The following is a 24357-nucleotide window of genomic DNA, read 5'->3' on the forward strand; positions in this document are numbered from 1 at the left end:
AGATATTATATATATATATATATATATATATATATATAATATACAGTATATATTTAGGTATGTTTATTTTTTTTTCATCATGCGAATAACACTCCTCCTACCCTACGGGGGTTATATTCACTCCCTCCACTGTATCTATGGAGAGAGCCATGGATGTCAGGCTGGACTTTAGACTTATCTTCCTTTCTTAACTACTTCCAGTCCGGACACTTTTACCCCCTTCCTGTCCAGGCCATTTTTCAGCTTTCAGTACTGTCGCACTTTGAATGACAATTGCGCGGTCATGCAACACTGTACCCATATGAATTTTTTAGCATTTTTTTGAGACAGACAAAACTTTATTTTGGTGGTATTTATTCACCAGTGGATGTTTTTTTTTGCTATATAAACGAAAAAGTCCAAACATTTTGAAAAAAAGTGTTTTTCTTATAAAATTTTGCAAATAATCTTTCTTCATAAATCTTGGACAAAATGTATTCAGTTATCGTTTTAGTAAAAAAAAAATTGTTTATAACCTGAAATTATAATTTTTTTTATTTTTTACATTTTTTTTTTTTTTTTTTATATTATTATTTATGTTTTTTTTTATTAACATACTGTCACCCTAGCAGTACAGTGTCACCATGGTGACACTGTACTACTTGTGGAGGGTGATGAAGATTTTTTTTTTCTTTTTTTACACTGATTGCTTTTACACCCATAAAGGCTGTAAAAGCAATCATTTCTCCTTCTCTCTGGCTGCATTCTTGCAGCCATTGAGAAATACTGTGTGAGCTGTGATTGGTCACAGCTTTCACATGGTACAAGGCTGTTTTGAATACCCCTGTACCATGTGATCATTCACAGATTTCACACATAGTAAGCAATGATGTCAGAAGTGACATCTTGCTTACGCCTATTCATGTGATCACTGATTGGCCAATCAGTGATCACATGATTGGAACCTCACACAGAAGTCCCGTACAGCAATGGGTGTTCCCCGGACACAACGGGCACTGGATTGCAGTGCTGCGCGCTCCCAGGGAGCGTGCACAGTCCAAAATGGTGGGCGCTGTTTATGAATGGCTACCCGTCCCTGCACTGCCACCGTTCGGCCGTTTATATATAGCGGCTGGACTGGAAGTTGTTAATTTCTGTTACATGGAGGTGTTTTGTTTCAAATTATGCTTTATGCATTGGCATACTTCCTTACACTCAGGCTGACTGGACAGTATGCTCAACTGCTGACTTGGCACTATCCACAGGCAGCTTTACTCTTCAATAAGACACAAAAGTTGAATCCAACACAAGTTTACTTCAGCTAATTGCAGCACAGAAGATGCACACTCACCGGCCACTTTATTAGGTACACCTGTTCAATTACTTGGTAACACAAATTGCTACTCAGCCAATCACATGGCAGCAACTCAATGATTTTAGGCATGTAGATGTGGTAAAGACGACTTGCTGAAGTTTAAACTGAGCATCAGAATGGGGAAGAAAAGGGATTTAAGTGACTTTGAATGTGGCATGGTTGTTGGTGCCAGACGGGATGGTCTGAATATATTGAAAACTGCTGATCTACTGGGATTTTCACGCACATCCATCTCTAGGGTTTACAGTTGTGTGGAGGAAAATGCCTTGTTGATGTCAGAGGAGAATGGGCAGACTGGTTGCTGCGGCATTAAGATGGTAGGACCAGAAAGCATGGATCCATCCTACCTCCTGTACCAATGGTTCAGGCTGGTGGTGGTGGTGTAATGGTGAGGGTATACAGTATTTTCTTGACATTAGCAAGGTATACCTAATAAAGTGGCTGGTGAGTATAAATTTTACTTTTATTTCAGGTACTTATATAGTGCCATCAATTTATGCACTTTACACATATATATTGTACATTCACATCAGTCCCTAACCCTCAAGGGGTGTACAATCCAAGGTCCCAAACTTAAATATACATATTAGGGCCAATTTAGACAGGATCCAACCTTCCAGCATGTCTTTTGAGTGTGGGAGGAAACTGGAGTAAACCCACGCAGGCACAGGGAGAACATGCAAACTCCAGGCAGGTGGTGCTGTGGCTGGGATTCGAACCAACGCCCCTAGTACTGGCAGGTGGAGGTGCTAACCATTTAGCCACTGTGCTGCCCTAGTGAACTTCCATATGTATCAGATAGATAAGATTTTCCAATTCATCTTAAATGTATCTCAAAACCTGTTCTATCTGGATGGATTTTTCTTCTGTAAAAATTCCAATATATCAGATAGTGATAAGACTGAAAACAGTCCCTCTCTCTTGGTAGTCTGGCAACGCCTGGGCCACTCTTAGGAAAATACCAGATGTCGAAACTTCTTAGGAAAGAACCAGATGTCAAAATTGCTTTAGTGACTTGGTAAGGAAGGTGTAACACCTAACCCAACATCTGTCCCAGTCTACATGTGATAACAGTTTAACAAGATTACTATGATAGGTCCAGGGCTACCAGGGCAATTACATCACTGGCGACTGTGAGCTTTATGGCCAACTCTAGCTTACTCTAGCTAGAAAAAAAAGTGGCTCCCAGTGCAATAGTCCCTTTCTCCCTGTTACTGCCACCCACATTCACTGTTGTGCACTAGACATGTGTGCAGTTCACTTTGTTCCGAATTACAATTCAGACGAAATTGTACTTATTCGAAGATTCGGATGTATCCGAATTACAATAGAAATGAATTTAAACAAATCCAAAACAACAAAACAAAGTTTCATCTGAGATTTGAATCGCATTCAAATCTGATTTGAAAACAAATTGGAATTATAAACATATTGTATTGCAACTGTAATGTCTACCTTCATTTCGTAAAATGCTGAGCAAACTGTTGGCGCTATATAAATCCTGTATTATAATAATAATATTACCGACTATTTCTGATTTGCTTCAAAGACTGTGTGTATTAGTGTTAAAATAAAGCCAAAATTTGAATTTCGAAACGAATAGAATAAAACAGAATAGAATATAAAAAATAGAATAGAGTATTAAAGAATATATAGATTTGAATAGAATAGATTAGATTAGAATGAAATAGACTACAGGTATAGTATCTTTCAAAATCTGAATTTCAAAAGAATAGGATAGAATAAAGCCATCTTCCAAATTTTCTATTTAAAAAATTGTATATATATATTTCTCTTCCTCTCTCTTCCCTCTCTCTCTTCCCTCTCTCTCTTCCCTCTCTCTCTCTCTCTCTCTTCCCTCTCTCCCCCTCTCTCTTTCTCTCTCTCTTCCCTCTCTCCCCCCTCTCTCTCCCCTCTCTCTTTCTCTTGTCCCTCTCTCTTCCTTCTTCCCTCTCTCTCTTTCTCTCTCTCTCCCTCTCTTCCCTCTTTTTCTCTTCCCCTCTCTCTGTTCCCCCTCTCTCTCCACCCTTTCTCTCTTTCTCTCTCTTCCCTCTCTTCTCTCTCTCTCTCTTCCCTCTCTCTCTTTCCTCTCTCCCCTCTCTTCCCTCTCTCTTCCCTCTCTCTTTCTCTCTCTTCCCCCCCTCTCTCTCTCCCTCTTCCCTCTCTTTCTTTCTCTCTTCCCTTTCTTTCCCTCTCTCTCTCTCTCTCTCCCCCCCCTCTCTCTCCTCTCTCTCTCTCTCTCTCTCCATCTTCCCTCTCTCCCTCTCTCTTCTCTCTCTCCCCTCTCTTTTTGATATTCAACCAAATTTCTTTGTAAGTGGGCAAACTTACAAAACCTGCAGGGGATCAAATAAATATATTCCCCACTGTCTATATTGCCAAAAGTATTGGGTCAGCCCTCCAAATCATTGGATTCAAGTGTTCCAATCACCTCCATGGCCGCAGTGTATACAATCATCACCTAGGCATGCAGACTGCTTCTACAAACATTTGTGATAGAATGGGTCATTCTCAGGAGCTCAGTGAATTGAAGCGTGGTAATGGGATAGGTGGAATAATTCCATCCGTGACATTTCCTGGCTACTAAATATTCCACCATGAACTGTTAGTGGGATTATAACAAAATGGAAGCAACTGGGAACAACAGCAACTCAGCCACCAAGTGGCAGGCAATGTAAGGTGAAAGAGTGGGGTCAGTGCATGCTGAAGTGCACAGAAGTCACCAACTGTCTGCAGAGTCAATAGCTAAAGACCTCCAAACTTCATGTGGCCTTCAGATTAGCACAACAACAGTGCGTAGAGAGCTTCATGGAATGGGTTTACATGACTGAGCAGCTGCATCCAAACCTTACATCACCAAGTGCAATGCAAAGCGTCGGATGCTGTGGTGTAAAGCACGCCGCCACTGGACTCTAGAGCAGTGGAGATATGTTCTCTGGAGTGACCAATCATGCTTCTCTGTCTGGCATCCGATGAACATATCTGGGTTTGGCGGTTGCCAGGAGAATGGTACTTGCCTTACTGCATTGTGCCAAGTGTAAAGTTTGGTGCAAGGGGGATTATGTGGGGTTGTTTTTCATTGGTTGAGCTTGGCCCCCTAGTTCCAGTGAAGGGAACTCTTAATGTGTCAGCATACCAAGACATTTTGGACAATTTCATGCTCCCAACTTTGTGGGAAGAGATTGGGGATGGCCCCTTCCTGTTCCAACATGACTGCGCACCAGTACACAAAGCAAGGTCCATAAAGACACGGATGAACGAGTTTGGGGTGGAGGAACTTGATTATCCTGACCTCAACCGGATAGAATACCTTTGGGATGAGTTAGAGTGGAGACTGAAAGTCAGGCCTTCTTGTCCAACATCAGTGCCTGACCTTACAAATGCGCTTCTGGAAGAATGGTCAAACATTCCCATAGACACCCTCCTAAACCTTGTGGATGGCCTTCTTAGAAGAGTTGAAGCTGTTATAGCTGCAAAGGGCGGGGCCAACTCAATATCTTAATATTGAGCCCTACGGACTAAGACTAGGATGCCATTAAAGTTCATGTGCGTGTAAAGACAGGCATCCCAATACTTTTGGCAATATAGTGTATATATATGTATACGTTTATATATATTGTGACAATGTTGTGCTCTTCCGTTGGGTTGAAATAGGCAAAAATGATGCAGAATTCCCAAGGATGCAGATTGAGGAGCCTCAGAAGATATGTTCATAGTGGAGAAAACTGGCTTTTGGTTTTCTCTAGGTTTGGTTTTGGCATCTGGATTTCTGAGGCTTGGAAGAGCTTTGAGAGGACCCAGTGTCCAGGTTTTGCTGGGTACCAGTAGGATGTTTGTGTACAGCCTTTATAATCTAGGGCCTGACCCCTGTTCAGGGTTACAGGAGGTTCCCTGTCTAGGCCAAGGAAGAGTGCAGAGTGAGCCCAGGAACTGCAGCAGGGAGCTGAGCGAGGTAGAGAGGTGTACATGTGTAATGGTTGGAGGGACTGGCCAAAAGGTCTGAGTTTGAGGCCTGAGCAGCTGTGCTGCAAGAGTGAGCCCGGGGGCTAATGTTTGTACATGAAATGATGGTAGAAACCCCTGCAGAGACATCCGTTTGTTTTATGGATAAATAAAATAAAAATAAAAGCAGGCCAACAAGCCCTAAAAACATAGATCCTGGATGCCATGAACTCACTAATAAAAGCTCTACACCATTGAGTGAATTCCCCAAACATCACTTCTTATGTGTAGGTCTATGCTAGCTGCCATATGCAAACTTCCCAATTTTAGATGTTCAGTAATATATCTATGTTAGCTGCCATATGCATTCTTCTAAACTTTAAAATATGAGATAAAGGCAAAACATTGTGTGGGAGCGACTGTTCCAGCACCTGGCAGCGAGATGTCCTGTCTCTCCTGACCTGTGGGACCTCAGGATTATGGTGAAATCCCATGGGACCAGCACAGTTGGTGGGTATGCATAATAATGGCAGTTGACATTTTTTTCAGTGTCTCACAAAAAAAAAAAACAGCAGTTGACATCTTTTTCTCTATGTAACTGTTGGACAGGGAGTCAATGGCATTTAAGGACATCCCTCTTCATTACACTATTTTATTTCATATCTCTTCTGCTGCGAAATATTTTTTCATTTGCGCATATGGAAAGGAAATCCTTGAGCTTGATACCCTTTATTCATACAGCCCAGGTGTGCCCGTCTGAGCACTGGACTGTACAGTGATCTTGATCACATAAAATGTGCTATTAGTCGCTGATAATCTACCTTCAGCATTTCCTTGTGTATATATAGATGGTCAAGAATTACATAGCAAATAACCTACCCCAACTGTTAATAACAGGGCTTGTATCACTTCAAAGGAGGCATGGCATTACTTTTCCTTTTTTTCATTAGTCTGCTTATTTCATATGGAGCATTCAAGGTAATTATATATGAGTATTGTAATTAGACGTGATTGTCATTGCTTATTGCGCATAGTTTAATAGAGGAAAATTGAATTTCCAATAAAACTTAGCTCTTTATATATCCAGATGTCTCATATGTTTAGAAGGGTAATGGTCTTACACCGACATTGTACTCATAAATTCTGAATGCTACTCTGCATGAATAAAGAGTACCTGTTACCTAAAATGAAAAATGGCAGCCATTTTTCTGATGGACGGAATATGCGGCCTAGACCACTATGAACCCATAACGTCAATGAGGCAGGATGCATCATGTCACAGTGGTGTCTCCAGTTATTAACCAATTCAATACCGGGCAATATTACACCTTCCTGCCCAGGCCAGTTTTCAGGTTTCAGCGCTCTCACACTTTGAATGACAATTGCGCGGTCATACAACATTGTACCCAAACTAAGATTTTAGCATTTTCTTCACACAACTAGAGCTTTCTTTTGGTGGTATTTAATCACCGCCGGGGTTTTTATTTTTTGCTAAATTAACAAAAAAAGACCAAAAATTTTGAAAAAAACACGTTTTTCTTTGTTTCTGTTATAAAAGTTTGCAAATAAATATTTGTTCTTCATAAATTTAGGCCGAGATGTATTCTGCTACATGTCTTTGGTGAAAATAACCCAAATTAGGATGTATTATTTAGTTTGTAGGAAAGTTATAGAGTTCACAAACTATGGTATAGATCTGAAAATTAATCAATCCTGAAGTACTGACAGCCAATCTAATTTCTTGAGGTCCAAGAATGTCAGAATAGTACAGATATCCCCCAAATGACCCCTTTTTGCAGAGTAGACAGTTCGACGGACTTCATAAGAGGCATGACGAGTTTTTTGAAGTTGTATTTTTTTTGTCATAATTTTTCGGAAAATGAAAAAATTTTAAAAATTAGTTTCACTATTTTTTTTCTACATACTGTCACCAGTGCAGTACAGCATCATCATATAACTGGCATGGCAGTGATCAGGGACACTGACTGGTGACAGTATGAAAAAAAAAATATATTTTTTTTTTTTATTTTTTTTATTATTTTATATTAAATTTTTTTATTTTTTTTAAGATTTTTTTTTCATATTTCACTATGACCAAAGTAGTACAATGTTACCATAGTAACATTGTACTACTTTTGGGAAGTGATCAGTATTTTATTTATTTTTTTTTTACACAATTTGCTTTTAGCAAAGAATTACTTTGCTATAAGCAAGCATTTACCTGAATGAAATCGATTCATTCAGGGTTTTTTTTTTTTTTTGCACTTAGCTGTGATTTGGCCACAGCTAATCACATGACATGTGCATGTGATTAGCTGTGACCATTCACAGCTAGACACTAGTATACAATGGATGGCATGAATGAAGCCATCCATTGTATACAACTGTCATGTGACCTGCTGTGATTGGTCACAGTAGGTCACATGGTACCGGCAACGGGGGGTCGATACTCAGATCTGTCATCGGCCGTGTCCGAGGTACACGGCCGGTGACTGATTGCGCCGCTGCGCGGCTCTGCAGGAGCGCAATCTGCGCATGTGCGGGAGGACGCCATATGGCGTCCACCCGGAACACTGATGACATTTGCCGGCCGCCATTCGGCCATAGGGCGGGCGGCAAATGGTTAATTACTAAGGTAAATATATGCAGCACTGCCCCTGGAGGTGTCACTTGTATTTTTGCTCAGGTCTCCCCTTGCTTTGCCCCACAGCTAGGCACAAAGTATTTTCTACAGTCAGGTACACACACTCTTTTGCTCATTGACTTCAATGTCCAGTCTAGGGGATGTTTGTTTTGGAGTTTTATTGTAGAACTGGGGATAGGGATGGGGAATTTAGTAGGATACACCAAAATTAGAACTATTCATACTGATGACATCTGGCTGATCTCTTAATTGAGCACATTTGAAGTCCAGACTGCAAGCAGATAGCAGACATTTCTTTAAAGTGTAGCAGAAAGTAGTTTAGGGATGAGCAAAGTTCCTTTATCAGTAGTAGTAGTAGTAGTTGCAGGGCTGAGCTCCTCAGGTACAGGCCTGTTATAGCAGACTGTGGCAGTCCAGAAGTAACAGAAATTGAGCAAAATCCTTTGCAGCAGCAACTGTTGGACAAGCTCTTCAGAACACCAGCCAGTGTTCCCTTTTCTCAGACCCACGCTGACTATCCAGCACCAGAGGGGTAGCAAAGCACACAGAGTCCCTAAGATCTCTCAGTGTCTGTACTCACAAATCCAAGGACAGAATGGTTGCCTCCTTCTAATCTTCCAAGCGGCTCTCTCCAGTGATACCAGACAGATGTTTGACAGACAGCTCCCCTCAGTCAGCTTACTGTAGAATCAGGGTCACTCTTCCTAACTTCAGGCCCTCAGGTTGCCCACATGAGGCCACATGACAGTAAGTGCCAGGTGAGGCAAGTCTGCCTCCAGCCTGGCTTGGTTCAATCCTCTCCCAGGAAAGATGCTGAACCCATGTGCTCACAGAACATAAATGCCACTCCCAGCATGCAATGGGGCCAGCCATCCCCTGCAATTGGCTAGGGCTGTATCCATATTTATGCTGCTCATCTGCCTAACTCCCTCCCAGGTTCTGGAAGGCTCTCATAGCTTCCTGAAGGCAGGCCAAACTCAAGGCAAACTCAGCAGCACCAGCGCATCATGAGCAGGCCTGACTAATCCATCACAGCACTCTGTTAAGCAGAAGGACCAACTAGATTTTCCTAACATTCTCTTTGTTAAGCAGAGAAACACAGCTATGCTTCACCTAACTATACAAATCCTAACACCTAACTAGGAGGGTGCTATATAGATTAGATGGACCAGGCAATAGTATCAAGGTCCTACCTTTCCTCAGGGCTTGTGCTGCTCCATGTGCTGGCATCCATCTTAGGTCTGCAAAGCATTGTGGCATCCTTTATGCTTTCAGCCCTCTGCGGCTCCTCCCAGGAGGTGGCGGCTTATCACATTTAAGTCTGCTGTTTGCAGCTGTCCATTGCATTCGTGTCCTGTCTGTTGCACAGCAGCAAGCTCCTGTTTAGTTAACTCTTTGCTCTCCTGGATACCGACTCGGCTTTGGCTAAGACTCCTCCTGGCTTCTGACCCCGGCTCTGATGACCATTCTTCCTGGCTTCTGACCCCGGCTCTGGCAACCATTCTTCCTGGCTTCTGACCCCGTCTCTGGCGACCATTCTTCCTGGCTTCTGACCCCAGCTTTGGCTACGATTCCCGCTGGTTCTCGACTTGATTATCCTGGAAGACGACCTCGGCAGGAGAACTTCTGTCCTACCAAGTCATCCGCTGTTGCTGTCAGACTTGCATAGACTCTTGCCTTGTTTCTGTGTAAATAAACCTACCTTTAATTGCACCTCCTTGTGTGTCTGGCTCCTCGCTCCCTGACAAATAGGTGTCCTTATTTTTTTAATTGTTAGGAGCCTCTGGTGAACTGTAGCTGCAGGTAACTGCAGGTACCTGGAGATGCACATACCTGCATCAGCCCCACAAGCTTTACTGTCTCAGACAGATGCCAAGCCATTCTGACCATCAAAACTCAAAAACACATGTCAAATGCAAGGTCTGAATCCGGCCAGCCAGGCCATTTAATGTGGTCCTCATACCTTTCATGCAGCTGCAGCTGCAGCACCCCTCCCCCATCCTCATCTCCACCTCCGCCTTATCTCAGCAGTTGGCAACAAAAGAGGAGGACAGAACTCCACCACCAGATCCTGTGCTTCTACGTGTAGCAGGGAAGAGGTTCGTCTCTGGTCTCTTCATCTCAGCGGTCAGCAGCAGAGAAGAGGACAGAACTCCTACAGATCATGCACCTTTATGTGCAGCCCCCCTTGTCTCTGCTAACCCTGGTCTTAGCATTCAACAGACTCCAGCCCTACTCTAGTCATCCTCCAGACCCTTGCCCTTTCTGCTTCCCAGCTCCACCCCCAACTTCTTCTCAGAAGCGACACAAAGTAAGGGGGGTGCACTCTGATGTAAGGGAGGGTAGGTGTTCTTGACTTCTGATGGTGGGGATTGGGTTCTCTGGACATCTAATTTTACAGATACAACCGACCCTTTGAGCCAACCATGAAGCATGCTGAAGCCTGCATGCAACTTAGAGGAACCCTGCAAATTGCAGCTCTTTCCAGCTGGAGCAATTGGCCTTGGTGTGGACAGACACACCAAAACCAACAGCTGAGTAGCCAACAGGAGCCAAGTTTGAGGTCTGCATGGATATCAATCTGTTGGTGCATCTCCAAACAGCTAAATTTGGTGCTCTGGCACAATGTTGGACAACCCATCTGGAGAGTTTAAATGCTTCTTGTGTTATCACCCTGGAAAGGGTAACAAGGAAACGGGCACCCTATCATGGTATCCATTAACTCGGCCTCCCTGAGATGTTGATGAAGAAGCTGATCAGACAGAAATCCCTGACAAGACTCAAGGAAGGCTTAAAACTGGTTCAAGTTAACCTCATTCCTGTGCTTGAAGGACATAACTGAGCAAAGCCTCTGGTGCTGTGGATGTCTAAATACAACAGCTGGCAATTCAGATTCCCCTTTTCATGCTGTTTAGTATAGATGGGGAAATTGGGTGATTTCTTTTGTTCAACCCACAGGACTGAAAGAAAGAAATCTACAAGTGTATAGCTAGCCTTAGACCTTCCAATAACAAATGTGAGAAGGTATCTTGAATATAGTTGCAGAGCGTAGCCCCCTTTCCCCAATATGAAATGTAAGGTGGTATCAGGAAACTAGCTGCATGACTTAGACCTACCACAATAAATATAAGAAAATTTCTAGAATCATGGTATGGTAGTTTGTATTCAATAAGTCTTCAAACATGGTACATTACCTAGACTTTCCCAGAAACAAATATGAGGAGGTGACAAATGTTAGAAGGTATCCTGAAATATATCGGCAAGATTTAAACCTCCCCATAACAAATGTAAGGTGGTTTCAAGAAACTAGCTGCAGGACTTTGACCTACCATAATACAGTAAATTTAAGAATATATCTGGAATTATGGTACAGTAATGAGACTTTCTCATAACAAATATGTGGAGCTGTCTGGAATCTGGGTGCAGTACTTATCTTAGACTCACCTCTTGGGGTCTCTGAATAAAGAATTACCAGCAAAAAAAGAGTCAAAATGTGGCACTCCTAATCAGGGGCGGACTGACAACTCATGGGGCCCCCGGGCAATAGGGGATCATTGTAAATGTCCCTGTCACAGGAAAGCTGGTTATCACTGATACCAGCATTCATTTACCTGTGATCAGCTGTGATTGGATACTCTGAACTGTGATGCGCTGTGTCCGAGGGGACACAACTCACCACCGATCGCCATGGGAATGGGATGATGTCATATACAGGAGCGGACTGACAACTCATGGGGCCCCTGGGCAATAGGGGATCATGGGGCCCCTGTGGCCTTGCCCAAACTCAAAAAAGCCTGTGAAAAAGGTACCAGGGGCATCTAATGGGGCCCCCTACTGACCCCGGGCCCTTGGGCAGTGCCAGTTTCCAAATGGTCAGTCCGCTCCTGCTCCTAATATATAATCAACAGCTAATCAGCAACGCATAACAAGTCCATCAAAAAACAAAGGCCACTCCATCATTCAAAAAATAAGGCTATATTTAGTCCAAAAAGACAATAATAAGTCCAAAAAGCACACAGGGGTGGGCAGGATTCAGGACTGAGAAAGAGCCTATCTGCCCAAAAACACGTTGCCCGCCATCGATCCCGCTCATCCACTGACTGTCTTGTGTGAAGAGTGCCACTGTACAGCCTGCATGCTGTGCGGCTCACATCTCTGTGTTATTACTGAGCTGACTCCTTTTCCCTCGGAGGTTGCCTGCTGCTAGCCCAGTTTATGACTTGTACCTTCTGCCTGTTACAGACAGCACTATGCTGCACTTTTGACGTGTAAGTGGATAGTTTTTTTCATGTTCCATTAAAGTTTATTTTTAATGATACTCTGTTCCCTGTTTTCCTTTACATACTGACAGGGGCGGACTGACAATTCATGGGGCCCCAGGGCAATAGGGGATCATGGGGCCCATGTGTCCTTGCCCAAACTCAAAAAAGCCTATGAAAAAGGTACCAGGGGCATTTCATGGGGCCCCCTACCGACCTCGGGCCCTCGGGCAGTGCCCCGAGTTTCCAATTGGTCAGTCCGCTCCTGCATACTGCCTATATACACTGCTCAAACAAATTGAAGGAACACTGAAAACACATCAGATCTCAATGGGTAAAAATCTCCTGCTGGATATCTATACTGATATGGACGGGGTAATGTGTTAGGAACATAAGGATGTCCCATCGTTTGATGGAAATGAAAATGATCGACCTACAGAGGACTGAATTCAAGGACACCCCGAAAATCAAAGGGAAAAAAGCGATGCAGCAGGCAAGTCCATTTTGCTGAAATTTAATTGCAGGAACTCAGAATGGTCCTCAGTGGTTTGTGTGGCCCCCACATGCTTGTATGCATGCCTTACAATGTCAGGGCATACTCCTAATGCACGGGTGTCAAGCTGGTGGCCCTCCAGCTGTTGCCAAACTACAAGTCCCATGAGGCATTGCAAGATTGACAGTTACAAGCATGACTCCCAAAGGCAGAGGCATAATGGGACTTGTAGTTTCTCAACAGCTGGAGGGCCGCCAGTTTGACACCCCTGTCCTAATGAGATGACAGATGGTGTCCTGCGGCATTTCTTCCCAGATCTGGACCAGGGCATCACTGAGCTCCTGGACAGTCTGAGGTGCAACCTGGCGTCGTCCGATGGACCAAAACATGATATCCCAGAGGTGTTCTATTGGATTTAGGTTAGGTGAGCATAGGGGCCATTCAATGGTATCAATTCCTTCATCCTTCAGGAACTGCCTGCATACTCTCGCCACATGAGGCCGGGCATTGTTGTGCTCCAGGAGGAACCCAGGACCCTCTGCACCAGCGTGGGGTCTGACAATGGGTCCATGAATTTCAGCCTGATACCTAATGGCAGTCAGGGTCCATTGTCTAGTCTGTAGAGGTCTGTGAGTCCCTCCATGGATATGCCTCCCAAGACCATCACTGACCCACCACCAAAATGGTCATGCTGAATGATGTTACAGGCAGCATAACTTTCTCCACGGCTTCTCAGGAGCCTTTCATGTCTGTCACATGTGCTCAGGGTGAACCTGCTCTCATCTGTGAAAGTACAGGGCGCCAGTGGCGGACCTGTCAATTCTGGTGTTCAATGGAAAATGCTAATTAAGCTTTATGGTGCTGAGCAGTGAGCACAGGGCCCACTAGAGGACGTCGGGCCCTCAGGCCACCCTCATGAAGTTTGTTTCTGATTGTTTGGTCAGAGACATTCACACCAGTGGCCTGCTGGAGGTCATTTTGTAGGGCTCTGGCAGTGTTCATCCTGTTCCTCCTTGCACAAAGCAGCAGATACTAGTCCTGCTAGAAGGACCTTCTACGGCCCTGTCCAGCTCTCCTAGAGTAACTGCCTGTCTCCTGGAATGTCCTCCATGCTCTTGAGACTGTGCTGGGACACACAGCAAACCTTCTGGCAATGGCAGGTATTGATGGGCCATCCTGGAGGAGTTGGACTGCCTGTGCAACCTTTGTAGGGTCCAGGTATCGCCTCATGCTACCAGTAGTGACACTGACCCTAGCCAAATGCAAAATTAGTAAAAAAAACAGTCAGAAAAGACGAGAAGGGAAAAAAATGTCAGTGGCCTCCACCTGTAAAACCTCTCCTGTTTTGGGGGTTGTCTCATTGTTGCTCATCTAGTGCACCTGTCATTAATGTTATTAACACCAAAGCAGCTGAAACTGATTAACAATCACCTCTGCTACTTAACTGGTGAGATCAATATCCAGGAGTGTAATTGACTTGATGCTAGACTCTAATTAAAAAGCGTTCCTTTAATTTTTTTGAGCAGTGTATTTCTTTTTCAGGCTTTATTTTTTTTTATACTTGGTGATCCTGCCTTTATTACCCTTCCTGTCCTAGAGTGACTATATTTGCTCACTTTACTGTATTTGTGAAGCTGCAGTGTTGTCAGTCTATGACAGGACAACAGAACATCTCCCCTTCTCCTTAGTAAATATAGCACCCTCCTATCATAGTGTAGAGTAGGCTCCTAGGTAAATTTAGTTGGCCTTACTGTCATCAGTGGAGCAGGAGTTGATTGTTAAGGGCTGCTCAGTGTCTTTTAGGCTGCTGTTCTGTTACTTCCCACTGGTGTATAGAGAATTCAAGAATCATAGTGGTAGAAAGGAAAAAACAGGATATGCAGCCTGAATATTTATGGGACTCCAGCTAATCCAAGGGGCGGTGTGCCCTGTAGGTGGTGAGAGCACCCCTAAATAGCCTGGGGCCTAAGCAGCAGGGTGCAGTCACAGTGTTCCTGGGTCCAGTCCTTCAGGAGGAGACCCCCATGCAGGGGCTCTGCCCCTGGGGCAGAAGTCTGAGAGGAAGCTATCAGGAAGACACAGAAGTCCCAGCTAGGCTAAGCTGAGGGCCAATTTTCAAGCTCAAGTCTAGGTATCAAGTTGGGTCTAGAGAAACTCACTGGAGAGAGCCAGGAGGAAGTTGGTGGGAGAGAGTCCATCTGTCCTATGGTGGTGTGAGTCTACATCTCCCTCACTAGGAAGAGCCTGATGGATATCGGAAGGAGGCCAGAAATGATCCTGTGGTTACGTGAGGAAATTACTTCAGCACTGAAGAGTAGTGACAATGTGTAGCTTTTAACTCTAGAAGGAGTTCAGGTCACCATCAGCATAGAGATCCCGTGGGACATTCCTTTGTGTACAGTGCAGCCAGAAGTGAGAAGTCCTCAAGTTGCTGAGATCTACAGTTTATTAAGGTATCCCATGCTCCCTATCCAAGTTCATCTTTCCTAATAAAAACCCAAAAAGAAACCCCCTAGCCTGTTCTTTACAGCAAGTGGAAGAGTGCAGAAAATGCTGTGTGACTGGCTGTGTATGCTCTAAAGAGGAAAAAGGACCCAAATCACAAGCGGCTCTTTCAGGGGTGCGATACATAAATAACACAGAAAGCAGATAGTTTGTAGTCCACAGAGATAGCTGGGAACAATGTTAACTGACCCCTTGCCCTCCAGAGGATTTCCCCCCCTTCCTGACCAGGCCATTTTTTGCGTTATGGCGCTGCATTACTTTAACTGATACCTGCAACACTGCACCCAAATGAAATTTATGTCCTTATTTTCCCCATAAATGGAGATTTCTTTCGGTGGTATTTGATCACCTCTGCATTTTTTTTGCGCTATAAACAAAAAAAGGCCGACAATTTTGAAAAAAAAAAACATTATTTGTGACATTTTGATATAAAATATATCCAGTAAAAAAAATGTAAAAATCAAATTTCGTCATAAATTTAGGCCAAAATGTATTCTGCTCCATGTCTTTGCAAAAAAAAAAAAATCCCAATACGTGTAAATTAATTGGTTTACGTGAAAGTTTTAGCGTCAACAAATGGCGGTATAGATACTGGTATTTGTTTTTTTATATATACTAGTAATGGCACTTTTTCTGTAACAAGTGGAAGAGTAGGACCACTTTGACTAGAGGCTTCCTTCTGGGATGACAGCCATGCAGACCAATGTGATGCAGTGTGCGGCGTATGGTCTGAGCACTGACAGGCTGACACCCCCACCCCTTCAACCTCTGGAGCAATGGCGGCAGCACTCATACGTCTATTTCCCAAAGACAACCTTTGGATGAGGCTGAGCACATGCACTCAACTTCTTTGGTGGACCATGGCGAGGCCTGTTCTGAGTGGAACCTGTCCTGTTAAACCGCTGTATGGTCACGTATATTATTATTATTATTATTATTATAGAGTATTTATATAGCGCCAAAGGGTTTGCTCAGCGCTGTACATTAGAATGGGGGACAAGACATGAGACAATACAATAGTAAAACAATACACAATACACAAGGGTTAGAGGGCCCTGCCCTTTCGAGCTTACAGTCTAGGAGATATATATATATATATATATATATATATATATATATATACGTGATTTTGCGCAGCCCTGCCACCCTGTAGCAGTAGTTCTATAGGGCGCTCGGGAAGCAGCTAATAAGGCCCCATGTACACGGGACACTTCTGAACAATGGAAACTGACTGCTGGAAAACGTAGGATAAAAAACATCTGTTTAGCCGCGTTTATTTGCGTTTATGTGCATTTGCGTTTAGAAGCGTTTTTTAAAGATAAGCACAGGAGAACCTCCCAAATGCCCAGAATGCACTGAAAAGTGGTAAATGATTAACTATTTCATACTGTTCCAGAGAAATACAGAGAGTAGAAGCAGAGACAGCAGTATGTGTTGACATTAGCTAGGTGTGAGTTGCTCATTAACATTTCTTTTGTTTCCAAGGGTGGGAAAGGTGTCTGGTGGAGGGAGTCATTAAGGCCACCTGGCAGGGGGTCTTCATGAGGAATTTGAGGTGTGAATGGTCATTAACATATCTTTTGTTTCCAAGGGTGGGAGAGGTCTGAGGTGTGAATTGTTCATTACAATGTGTGACAAGCTTGGTAGGAACATCCTGTGTTCAGTGTTTTGTCCATCTGAGTACCTTGAAAACGCTTTGCATGCATTTTGCATAATGAAAAAAGGCTCTGGACAGCATCGGGAAATGGAAGAGTTAAAAAAAATTTCAAACACAAACGCTTATAAATGTGATTTGCCGCATTTACAAGCTTTTTGCATTTGGAACGCTGATAAAAGTGACTGCTTAAAAAAAAAACGACTGTAAACTCAAATGCCTGTAAATGACTGTAAACGACAATGTGTACATGGACACATAGGAGAACATTAGGGGGAGTTCAGGGGATGCTGAAAAAAATGCTGAACAGCTCCTAAACGTGAGTTTATCAGCTGCAGTGCACATGAGCCCTAAGAGTGCAGGACAGGCTGAGAGCACAGCCCAAGCTTTCTGGCAGGATCAAGTTATTTTATGTGCTTATTGTATAGCTATAATAAAACGCCTTCAACGCTATATTTAGCAGACCAAAAAGGGGCAAACAAGAACATTTTATTGTTCAGGTTCACATGCACTTTAACCAATACACGCCCGGCCAATAGCCAAAAGGCGGCCGGAAAAATGTATTGGATTTCCGGGTGGATGCCAAATGGCGTCCTCCTGCACATGCGCATTTTTCGCGCGATCTGTCACCGGCCGTGTACCTCTGAGTATCGGCCCCGTTGCCGGTACCATGTGACCTGCTGTGACCAATCACAGCAGGTCACATGACAGTTGTATACAATGGATGGCTTCCTTCATGCCATCCATTGTATACTGTCATGTGATTAGCTGTGGCCAAATCACAGCTAAGCACAAAAAAAAACCCTGAATGAATCGATGTCATTCAGGTAAATGCTTGCTTTTAGCAAAGTAATTCTTTGCTATAAGCAAATTGTGTAAAAAAAAAAAAAAATACTGATCACTTCCCCAAAGTAGTACAATGTTACTATGGTAACATTTTACTACTTTGGACATAGTGAAATATGAAAAAAAATCTTAAAAAAAAGAAAAAAAAAGTAATAAAAAATTAAAAATAATAAAAAAATTGAAAAAAAAATTGAAAAAAAAAATATTTTTTTTTCATACTGTCACCAGTCAGTGTCCCTGATCACCGCCATGCCAGTTATATGATGACGCTGTACTGCACTGGTGTCAGTATGTAAAAAAAAAATAGTGAAAATAATTTTTTGCATTTTTTCAATTTCCGAAAAATTATGACAAAAAAATACAACTTAAAAAAACTCGCCATTGCTCTTATGAAGTACGTCGGACTGTCTACTCTGCAAAAAGGGGTCATTTGGGGGATATCTGTTCTGTTCTGACATTTGGGGGATATCTGTACTGTTCTGACATTTGGGGGATATCTGTACTGTTCTGACATTCTTCGACCTCAAGAAATTAGATTGGCTGTCAGTACTTCAGGATTGATCAATATTCAGATCTATACCATAGTTTGTGAACTCTATAACTTTCCTACAGACTAAATAATACATCCTAATTTGGGTTATTTTCACCAAAGACATGTAGCAGAATACATCTCGGCCTAAATTTATGAAGAACAATTATTTATTTGCAAACTTCTATAACAGAAACAAAGAAAAACGTGTTTTTTTTCAAAATTTTCGGTCTTTTTTTGATAATTTAGCAAAAAATAAAATCCCCAGTGGTGATTAAATCCCACCAAAAGAAAGCTCTAGCTGTGTGAAGAAAATGGTAACATTTTAGTTTGGGTACAATGTTGTATGACCGCGCAATTGTCATTCAAAGTGTGAGAGCGTTGAAACCTGGAAAATGGCCTGGGCAGGAAGGGGTAAAATTGCCCGGAATGGAAATGGTTAAAGAAACGTACCTTAAGGCAGTAAAAGCAGTATTGATCTTACTGATGTTTCAATTGGACACATTTTTTAAAAGGGGGGGGGGGAAGCGACTTAGTCAAATGGAAATTCTTTAAGCTGCTAAATGCATAAATCAACTGTAAAGAAAACATAAATGTTCTTTGTAAAAGCAGAATACTTCAACTGCCACTAAACCTTCTGATGCTAAAACGACCAGGAGGAAGCTGATATTTAGGAAGCTCCAACTCTCCAAATTGCTTTTAGCGCTGATCCTAATCCCGTAGAAAGGCCTCTTCTGCGATTAGACGTGCTGATAAGCAGCCACATTACAAATACTGGGGGATTAGTCCAGGTTGGAGTACCCTTCCTTAAAGACGCACAGGGATCAGCTGAGCTTGAGGATGTTACAAAAGTCTCAGGAAAGAGCTCAGCTTTCACTTTCTAATCCAATTGAAAAAGAAGCTTGCATGAAAGTCTAAGGGATTTGCTGTTTGATGTAAGGGTGGGCTTCTAATGCAGGCCATAGAAGGGTCGAAAATCGACCAATTCTTCAGCCGAAAAAAAATCGGCTGATTTCCGCACCGTTAGTGGGTTAATTGTTCGGCCATTTTTCGGGGTTTTGGCACTTTTTTATCAGTAAAGTTGGAAAGAAATTAGCCGATTTTGCCGATCGGCCGATTTTCCTAGCAATGATGGGCAAATCGGCCGATCGTTTTACCGATATAAAATCTGCGCATGAGCCGTGACCTGTAAGAAGAAAAAAGAAGAAGAAGCAGAAGAAAAAGTAGAAGATGAAAAAGAAGAATAATTACAGTCCTCTATTATATTTGACATGAAAAAGTATAGCGGTTGCAACAATGTATCTATTTGTATCCGAATAAAAACATCTGTATCTGAAATGGATACAAATGGATACATTGTTGCAACCGCAATACTTTTTCATGTCAAATATAATAGCGGAGCTCTCTGCAAGGGACAGAAGTAATCAAAATGCCGGCCATAAACGGGACGAAAATCGGACGATTTTTTTCACCGTTGGTGGTAACGTCCGCCTATTGAACGACCAATTTTTCATTTTTTTTTTTTAAAACAGCCAGTTTTCAACCCGTCTATGGCCTGCATAAGTGTTCATGCACATGGGGAGTTTTAATAACGGTGGTAACGTTAGCTGTGTAAAGTCACATTAAAAACACTTTTTTTTTTGCGAATTTGCATTAGCATTTAGTGGCGTTCTGCTGCGTTTTCTCGCGTTTGCATTTTTTAACAAAAAACTTTTTTTTTTGGTAAAAAAAATCCACAAACGCCGGTTTACTGCGTTTTACCGTGTTTTTTACGCATTTATCAGCATTAGAGGGTTTTTACAGCTAAAAACCTCCTCTAGAAACCCACTAGTCCTGGGTTTTTTTTTCCAGCCAAAAAACCGTCCCTGCCAAAAAACGTTGATTCCAGTCTATGTGTATATGAACATATAGGATAACATGCTGGGGGGTTCACTGGATGTAGAAAAAAACGTCAAAAGCCAAAAACAGCCGCTGTAAAAACGTCCCGTGTGCGAGGACTTACCCTAGGTCGGGTGTCGGCAACCCGCGGCTCCAGAGCCGCATGCGGCTCTTTTTCATCTTTGCTGCGGCTCCGGAGCACACTGCCCACCAGGTGACAGGCAATAGGGTTTCAGTGGTCGGCAAGCCGCGGATCGCAAGCCACATGCGGCTCTTCTGTGTGCCGGGCGCCCGCTCCCCTCCCTCCTCTCGGGCGGCCGCCTCAAAAGTCAGGACTCTTTTAATCCGGCCCGCGGAGCGTGGAACATTAGCTGCCAGGATGTAGGCGGGGCAGCGTGACGAACTCCTCTCACAGTCCGCCCTGAAGACCGGAACACAGCGCGGGAACACAGCGAGAGGAACGCGCGGAGCAAAGGTAAGTGAATTGAGACAATATGGGGAATTAATTACTATATGGGGGATGAATTACTATGGAGGATGAATTACTATATGGGGGATGAATTACTATGGGGGATGAATTACTATGGAGGATGAATTACTATATGGAGGATGAATTACTATATGGGGGATGAATTACTATGGAGGATGAATTACTATATGGGGGATGAATTACTATATGGGGGATGAATTACTATATGGGGGATGAATTACTATGGAGGATGAATTACTATATGGAGGATGAATTACTATATGGGGGATGAATTACTATATGGGGGATGAATTACTATATGGGGGATGTATTACTATATGGGGGATGTATTACTATGGGGGATGAATTACTATATGGGGGATGAATTACTATGGAGGATGAATTACTATATGGGGGATGAATTACTATGGAGGATGAATTACTATAGGGGGGATGAATTACTATAGGGGGGATGAATTACTATGGGGGGGATGAATTACTACAGGGGGGATGAATTACTATATGGGGGATGAATTACTATGGGGGATGTATTACTATATGGGGGATGAATTACTATGGGGGATGAATTACTATATGGGGGATGAAGCTAACTGCACGATCCTGTATATAGCATTAAGGTAAGAAACAATATATGCAGTGTCGGATTTGTTTTAAATGTTGCAATGGTTTTGCGGCTCCCAGTCTTTTTTTTCCCTTCGGAAACGGGTCCAAGTGGCTCTTTATGTCTTAAAAGTTGCAGACCCCTGCCCTAGGTTCACATTTGTGCGGATGGTGCCGCTGCGGATCCGCATGAAAATCTGTGCACCCGCACCACCTGCACAGAAAAATGCAGAGCCACGGGTGGGTGCCATTAGTTCTAATGGCACGCTGCCCGCACTGGAAAAAGCAACCGTACTGGGAACTGAGGTTCCCAGTGCGGGCTGCGTTTTCCAAAGAAGTGCAGGGACTTCTCTGCGTGTCACGGGGCATGTGAGTCCATTCAAACGAATAGGCACTTGTGCCCATGCAAAACGCGTCCCGCACGGCCACATAGATGTGAACTGGGGGTTATAGACAACAGCTTCACCTTCATTGCAGATAAATGTGTCAGAATGGGAATATGGGAGTTGTGCTATCCCATTTCGGAAGGTGTATACACCTTGCCTGCCCTAAGGCTCTTGCACACGAATGTCCAGATTCCAATAAGCCCCCCGCCCACAGACCCCCACAACCACCGGCCAGGGTTGTGGGGAAGAGGCCCTTGTCCTCATCAGCATGGGGACACCATCCCAATGTCGATGGCACGTGGCCTAGTAAGGTCCGGGAGGGGGGCTGTTTGTCCACCCCTCCCCCCGTCCTAGCCTGCCAGGCCTGTGCTCAGATAAAGGGTCTGGTAGGAATTTAGGGGAAACCCCATGCTTTCCCCCTCCATTTTTTGGGGGGATGGGGTTCCCTTAAAAGTCCTACCAGGCCTAAAGGGCCTGGTATGGCCCTTAGGGGGAACCCTGTGCACTTTTTAAAAAACATTTTTTTACCTTCTTACCAAACCTAAAGGGCCTGGTATAGATAAGGGGGGGGGGGGACCACACACTGTTTTTTTTTTTTGTTATAAAAATTTCATTTTTTTTAAATGTCAATCCTGCTGCAGCAGGTTCTATAAATTGTACAGATGTGCAACTTTGCAGGTAGTTTAAGGGGATCACCCAGGGATGACATTTAAAGGAATTTTTCCATTTTTTTTTCACTTTAAGCAATGAAAAATGACTGCCCCTTTTTGTACTTTTTGAAAAAAAATTTTCACTGATTCATGTCCCTCAGGGCAGTACCTGAGTCCCCACACTCCTTTTATAGCCAATAAAATGCACACAAGCCTTCAAAATAGGCACTTTTGAATTTACAAATTCGAGTCCCATAGACTTGCGTTATGTTCGATGTCCAAGGTAGAACTTTCTTTAGGTTCGAATGTTCGACCGCAAACCGAACAGGGAGGCGTTCAGACCATCACTACTCTATAGTAAATCCTTCTTTTTTTGATTGCTTGTAAATAATGGATTCAAAGTAGAAGCAATGTGCCGTCATTGAGCTCTTGAGGGGGTGCTGACTGTCTGACATCCACGGAAGACTACATAATGTTCACTGAGATGACACCATTGACAAGAATCACCAATCACAAGATATTACTCTTGTCAATGGTGTCATCTCTGTAAACATACTGTAGCTGTCTGTACATGTCAGACAGCCTGCACTCCTCCTTCATCAAGATCTCAAGAACAGCACTTTTCTTCTGCTTGGAATCCATTATTTACCTGCAATGAAAAAGACTATAGAGCACGGGTCTCCAAACTTTCCTAACAAAGGGCCAGCATACTGTCCTTCAGACTTAGCTGAGCTGGACTGTGAGCACTGGGAGTAGTAAATGCCCCGGCATCAGTGGAAGTAGACAAGGTTTCAATCATGGTGGTCAGTGGGAATATATAAATTACATGGCACTTGTGGAAAGTAGGAGGAATAGCGCTCCATTGGTGTCAGTGGGGGGAATAGTGTCCCAAGGGCCAGATAAAGATAAGCAAAGGGCCACATCAAGCCCGCGGGCCGCAGTTTGGAGAGCACTGCTATAGAGGAACAGTTGCTCTACCAACATGTGAAATTGAAATGACCTACTGTATGTAAGTTAATTCGCATTAGATCTGGTACATCCTTCGTTTATTAGACTTCCCAACACCCAATATGCATATGTAGTACCCCCCTAACCCCAAGAGGTATGTAAGTGACCCCCCCCCAGAGACAGAGCGATATAGTATTTACAGTATTCAGTCCTTGGCTGAAATGGGGTGTGCAATTGTCACATACCTATATGCGGAGCCCAAGATGATGAGAGAGGTCTCATGCACAGTTTCTGTTGCAGTACCCCTGGACGTTGAAAGAGGGTCTGCAAGGGTGATGGAAAGGCACAAGGAAAAAGGGCAGACACTGTAGGTTGGAACTTGAGGGCACTAGTAGTAGATAAGCAGGGGTACAGCTTGCTGTGCGTGCGCCAAGTTCAAATAAAAGAGGAGTCGGGTCTCAAGCCTTGTCCAGTAACAGCTGAGTGAGAAGGCATGGAATCGTAACAACAAGCAGAGGTCGTCACTGTGCAAGCAGTGAGGTACAAATGTGATAGGCAGAATCTTGGTCAAAAGCCCAAGCTGAGGTCCGTAACAGAGATGGAGGCAATCATAGACAGACAAGGGAAATAACAAAAGCAGATCAGGTGGAACTGGGTCAATACCAATGGGTGACGTCACGCTCCCAGAATTCCCAACCATTGTTGAGTGCTCTCTCCTTTTCCCTGCAGCTGGTGCTGACTGCCGCAGGGGATCACATGGCCGGAGCGGGATCAAAATAGGTTAGTATATACATCTTTTTTACACAGGTTAGTCAGCATAAGTGTTGGGAGATGGAAGGGGACATTTTTAGGACTAGTTAAATGTAGGCTGGAATCCTACTTTAAGTATAGGTACAGTGTCCAGTAAATAACAAATTACACAGACTTTTGAGTTAGTATTCTGTTGGTAATAAAAATACAAATTTAACAAATTATGGATCATATATTAGACATCATAAAAGTAATTTGTAAAAAAAAAGAAAGCCCATATCAGGTTTTTATGATCCTGACTGTGGTCCATAAAAAAGTACATTAACGTCTGCTAGATCATATAAGGAGTGTAGCTCAGAGAAGTCATACTTCCTATTTATTCTTGGAATTCATGGAATATGATTTCACTAATGCCAGGAAAACAAATTT

Source organism: Staurois parvus, unplaced genomic scaffold (genome assembly GCF_062004578.1).
Source record: "Staurois parvus isolate SC_StPar_1 unplaced genomic scaffold, SC_StPar_1.0 ptg000248l, whole genome shotgun sequence".
Lineage (NCBI taxonomy): Eukaryota > Metazoa > Chordata > Amphibia > Anura > Ranidae > Staurois > Staurois parvus.